Below are 6,000 nucleotides of genomic sequence, written 5' to 3' on the forward strand. Positions count from 1 at the left end.
AACAGCTCACATTTGGTCGACTGCTGCTTCACATTGTAAATCGTCCTTTCTTCAGTTAGTGCCGTCAAGATACCGGCTGAGACAGTTCCCCGCATGGAGGAGGGAATCTAATCTTTTAAAAATATACACCTCTACTACTTGACTCTGTTGAAAAGAGTCTGTTGAAACTTTTCTTTTCTCCTCCACGATCCTAAGCAGGTCCAGTTGCTGAGAAGTTGCCCATTGAGCGGCTTAGATTACAACTTCTCCTGCTATTGCCATTTGGAGCCGAGAACTCGCCAAATTGCTAAGTACTCTTCTAAAGTTTATGTTGTTCTGCGGCTGCACACTGCAATTCAAACCGACATCGCAATTCAGTTTGGCTGACGCAGTGAATGCCAAACACTTTCCCAGCACATTCAGGCCTCAGTCCTGTCAGGGGCTGCCGTCCTTTATAGAGAAGGTCTAAAGCCATTCACTCTCCAAATGAACTGTTTGCAATGACTATACTTTGCTGTGTCTTGGTTTCCGTCTCGGCACAGTTTGGTCCAGTTAATAGCCACCTACAGCACCTGTGAGAGGCCCAGGGAGACAGAAAGCTCCAATCACATCTCCTTAGATAAGCATCATCAGCCCAAAGACTTCGTTTGCACAGCGGGAGGCATGATTTTCACTTTCAGGGCTATGTGCTCATGATTAAACCAAATTATTAAGTTTTAACTCTGTGCATTGGCCTTGATCTCAGAGCTCAAACTATCACGTTGTTCAGTTGTTATTGACGTAACAAAGCACAGAAGCGCTGCCCAGTCATTTTCTTTGCGTTGTCTTGAAGGAAAAAAACACAATGTGACGAGGAAACCATCCGTGAATACTAACACAACACAAGTCACGGCAGCAGACGGTTGTTTGACTGGCTTTATATTCACACTTTTATTTCCTGCAGCTTCTCCTCAACAGTAATGATGTGAAAGCTTCAGCTCTCATCACTTTAATGTTTAGTACAATTTCTCTGCAAAAAAAAAATCTGTATTTGCAATTTGCTTTTGTTTTTTCTGAAGAAAAGCTCCATTGAGTTTCCTCTTTACGCTCAGTTATAATATTTGCGAGAGGCTGTAAATGTGATGAGAATTTGAAGCGTGAGAGATAACACGCAGCCCTATTACTTCTTGATTATTCTCTCTATTTCATGATACATTCAACACTTTGGCTCCGTTAAAGTGACCCGTGTCAGTCTCATTCTGTAGGAAGTGGATACCTGTTCACTCTCAATGCTGCGTCAGCGGCTGTAAAGCCACACACTGCAACATTTAATGTGATCATTCGTCCGCAATGACTCGGATGGAAAATTGCCTGCACCGTGTAAAAAGGCCAATATGAGGGCTGTCGTTTCAAAATCCATCCCAGGAAATGAACTGCACTTTTCTTATTGGTGGTAATTTCTGCAGAACATATATATTTTATATTTCCTTTTTAAGCCATTTAAAAAGTGCTCACATGGTGAAATACATGAATATAACCAGTCATATGTGAAATATTGAAGCTTCTGAGTACTTCTCTGGAGATGATTACACCATCGTCAGTGACAAGGCTAAGCACATTTATTTGTGCAGCACATTTCATACACAAAGAGAATCCATAACGCCAGAAAGAAAAAAACTGCACGATAGAAATAATAGTAATGAACATTTTAAAGTAAAGAACAGAAACATAACTGCAGCACGAGAGGGTGAAATGGTTCATGATGAGTTTTTATTGTTCAGTCAAAGGTAGTGCGATGGTTCTTCATTTAAATCAACATTGTTTTTATGATATTTGAATTAACATTTTTATGGGATACCTGCAGCAAAGAGATGATAAGAAATGAGGGCGACAGTGACAAGGGGCTAATTGAACAAAGGGGCCGTAAATTACGTCTCCCTGCATGTCACTGAGAATGTTGATGGTAAGCAACTGAATCGTGGCTGAGACAAGATGATTGTGACAAATAATCTGTTTCCTCCTTCAGTTCTCGAAACAACTGGTCAGGATGCTGCAGATAATTCATCTTGAATTCCAAACACACCGTCCAGGACCCCTGAACCTTTAAACCGAGGGGAGACAGGTTCTCCTGCTGCAGACAGACTGGACAGAGACAGAGTGGAAAACAAGACCAAACAATAAGGTGAGGGACGTGAGCGGAGGAGAAGACAGATGTGCGTTCTCTGTGTGGTCTTCACAGTACAGTTTTAAGACAAAATCGCCCGGATCGCCCCCTGGTGGCTGGCTGCAGTTTCAAACTGACGCACGTTCAGTTTGGTTTTAATGTCATCATATAAAAACAGGCTGAAGCGTCATGATTGACAGCTGAGTCTGACTCAGCACGGGCATCTGCAGGACCCCGTTATCATGGCTCCACCCCCACGATCACTAGTACCCAGATTGTGTCTCCAAACGAGGTCAAAAGGGAAAGATGGCAGCGAGCGTACCCAGGATATTTAACTTCATTCAACCTGCTGGTGACTCTGGGCGAGTCTTTAACTGAGGGTTTTCTTGATCCTGACAGTCGCTCGGTCTCACAGGGGACAGTTTTGTTTTAGGACAGGTGCTTGTCTGTCTGTGTGGGGTCAGCAGCGAACCTCTCTGCCCTTTGTTATCACCCTGCCCATGATGCAGTGCTTTCATTGACAGCTGCTGACAGGTAATAACCCCCCCCCAGCGGCGTTGACAGCAGAACAGCTCGCCCTTGGAGTGACAGGAGGCAGAGGAGCTGCTGCAGGAATTAGTTTCATCCCAAAATCCTGACAAAGCCATTAGCAAACAAAGGTCACACATGTAACACGTTTTCTCTGTGAGATAGTTTCACCTCTGGAGCAAATGAGGTTGTATCCAAACATGTGTGCTGCACATTAAACCTCTGCCCAAACAATTTCGATTTAATGGACTGGATGGACGAATTTTACAGCAGTCAATGCTATCAGCGGTGTTTATAACTTTGTGCAGGCAGTTAAGAGAAGGCTCTTTTTAAATATGAGCCTGTCCTTGTGTCGAACCAAAATGTATTTAACCTCCACCAAGGCCCAACTGTCCCCTCAAATAAATCAAGCATTCCCACATTGCAAACACACAGATATCAGTCCCCCGAAACATTTTTGCATAATAATAATATCAATATCAATGAAAGTAATACATATTTATTAAGACTGCACTTTTCAAAACAAAGTTAAAACAAGATGAAGTATGACAGGACAGAGGCATTAATACAAGATTAAAACAAATAATAATTGATGATTTATAGGAAAATGAAACAGAAAGGACGTATTGAAAGAACAACGTTGAACTGGAATCAATAAAAGCTTTCTTTAAAACATGTCACTGAACCCGCGAGCCTCAAATCCCGAGGCAGGGAATTCCAGAGCTGAGGGGCCCTGACTGCGAGAGCCCGGGCACCTTTAGTCTTGAGTCGGGACTTAGAGACAGCCAGTGCGGCCCTGGAGGAGGATCTGAGGCTGCGTGACGTAGCTGAACCATGAAGATGTGATATTGACTTCAAATAATCCTACAAACTAAGTGAAAACGTAAACTCCTAAGGAATTATCTTTCTAAACTGGATGTGGGAGAACGTGGTTGACCCTCTCAGAGCTCCGACCCCTTTTCAACATGAGTGGGATGAGAAGGAAAACTACGATGAGCTGAATGGGATTAAATATCTGCAGCCAGTTTCTGAAATCTCGTGCAAGATCTTCCCAGAAGAATAAAGTCTGTTCTGAAAGAGGATGAGTGCAAATGGTTTTGGAATAACATTTCTGACGATCACATATGTTTGGCCATGAAGTGTAACTTTTGTGTGTTTGTGCTTCTAAAGCACTGTTACAGGGCTGTGCACACATAACAAGTACACACACACACACACACACATACATACACAGCAATTCATTACCTATTGGAACTGCCATTGACCCTATTGTGCAATCAATTCCTGCAGAGGTGCCACACATACACATGCAGTGCACACACACACACACACACACACACACACGTACACTGCAGGGTTTAATCAGAACTTTGACCCGAGCACTAATTGCAGACGCAGCAGTATTTCCTGCTGATTTGTTATCTCTTTATTGTGCAAAGTCTGTTCTTTTACTGTGAAACAAGACAGTTCGTGCTAAAAGAGAGAGGGAAGGGAGGGAGAGAGAGAGAGAGAGAGAGAGTGAGAGTAATATCAATCAGGGGAAATCAGTTCAGAGTGCATCCTCCGTCTCTCACTCCTGTCCCCTCCACTCGTCTCCTCTTATCTCACCTTTTATTATCTTCTCACTGCACTCTCCAACTTTCCCTCATCCTGACTCCACTTTACCTGCAATTTCCTCTCCTCGCTCCCCCCTTCAGTCCAACTCTGCCCTCTTCTCCACTCCCCCCCCGCCGCTTCCACAGCACGAGAGTCAGAACAGACCAGTGTCAAGTGTTCACGGAGCCTCTGCTACGGTCGGCTGATTGGTCGAGAGCCCTCCTGTCAGCCGTAGCTCAGATGTCGCCGACGGCATCAGCTCGGTTCATGTTCAAGATGCTCCCCTGAGACGGTGTTTTGCAAAGAAGTACATGGTTTATGTACATACACATGTCCAAAAGTTTGTGGACAATTTTATCGTTACACTTAAAGTATGTATGATTAAACTACCTCTGCAGCAGCCGTGGGTTTGGTTCTGATCCGGCTGTTAGTCTTCCTCGGTCTCTCTCCCCTTTCATGAGTAAACTTTGTCCTTTCATTTAAGGTGTTACTGATGCCTATTTTGGACTCTTGCAAATATTATATTATAATATTGCAAATTTCCCCATTGTGGGACTAATAAAGGATTGTCTTGTCTTATCTTATCTTAAAAGACCCCACATTGGTGCGATCTGTTCATTACAACCCATATTTTAGGCTTAATGTTAAGTGACCTGTAGTGGCCGTGTTCTTATAATAAGAGCAGAGGAGGAAGGTAAGTGACATAGTGTAAAGACAAAGGTTAAGAGCAGGTCGGGATGGATAAAGCGGATGACGTTTGCACATTGAGATACGGGTGAAAGTAAAGGCTGACTTTATGCTGCATCAGTCTTTGAGGTTTGAGTTTATTCTCTGTTCCACTGACATTTAAGATGCTCCAACTCAGAAAACATTTAAACTATCCATGGGGGAAAAGGCCAAAAGAAACAGCAGGATAACACTTGCCTCAGGGAGACAGAGGAAATATCTTCTATGTTTTAAAACTTGGACGAGCTGAAAGTTTCCACAAGTCTCACCGCAAGAAAAGGAAACAATCGATGGAGTGTTTTTGCTTCGGGGGGCTTGTGAATTCAGGATTCAAAACATCAACCTGAGGACTTAGAAACAAAGAGTTGGACAAAAGTTGCTCAAAATGCCTCAAAAATTACATTTTGTTTCTATCTCACTGCTGCAACGGCTGGATTTATAGATTGTTGATACTTAAAATATGTCCTTGTAATTCTCATATACATTAGATATCTTTAAATATAATAGAAAGCCATTTAAATTGAGTGAGAGCAGTTCCTCATGTTTGGGTTTGGTTCGATAGTTTATTTGAACCTTGTAAAGTGACAGAATCACACAAAGAGAAAACTTTTTTCTTTCATGGGTTTTCAATGTCAGCTGGAATCCTGCATAACTTTTACTGGCGACGAGGGAGTTCCTTAAACGACACCTTCCCCAAAGCCTCTCAAAAGTCTTTTCAAAATCAAACACTCCCCTTCCTGTCGGCTTGAAAGAAGGCTGTTAAAAGTGAAGTTGTTTCATGTGTCAGGGGGAAAATAAGTAGCTGTGGTCCGGCTGGACTCCAAGACACTAACAAAAGATATCAATAATGAGCCGTTTTCAAAAAGTATAAATGTTTGAAAAAGGCAAAGCATTTCTTAGAAAACTTCTTGGACGGAGTTTTATTTCATTTTTTTAAGTTTTTGTAATAATTTATTGACTTTCTTGGTCGCTATGTGCACCACGCTCACTTATTGTCCTGTATGATTGGTGTATTGTTTATATATATA

Source organism: Paralichthys olivaceus, chromosome 8 (assembly GCF_024713975.1).
Source record: "Paralichthys olivaceus isolate ysfri-2021 chromosome 8, ASM2471397v2, whole genome shotgun sequence".
NCBI classification, from domain to species: domain Eukaryota; kingdom Metazoa; phylum Chordata; class Actinopteri; order Pleuronectiformes; family Paralichthyidae; genus Paralichthys; species Paralichthys olivaceus.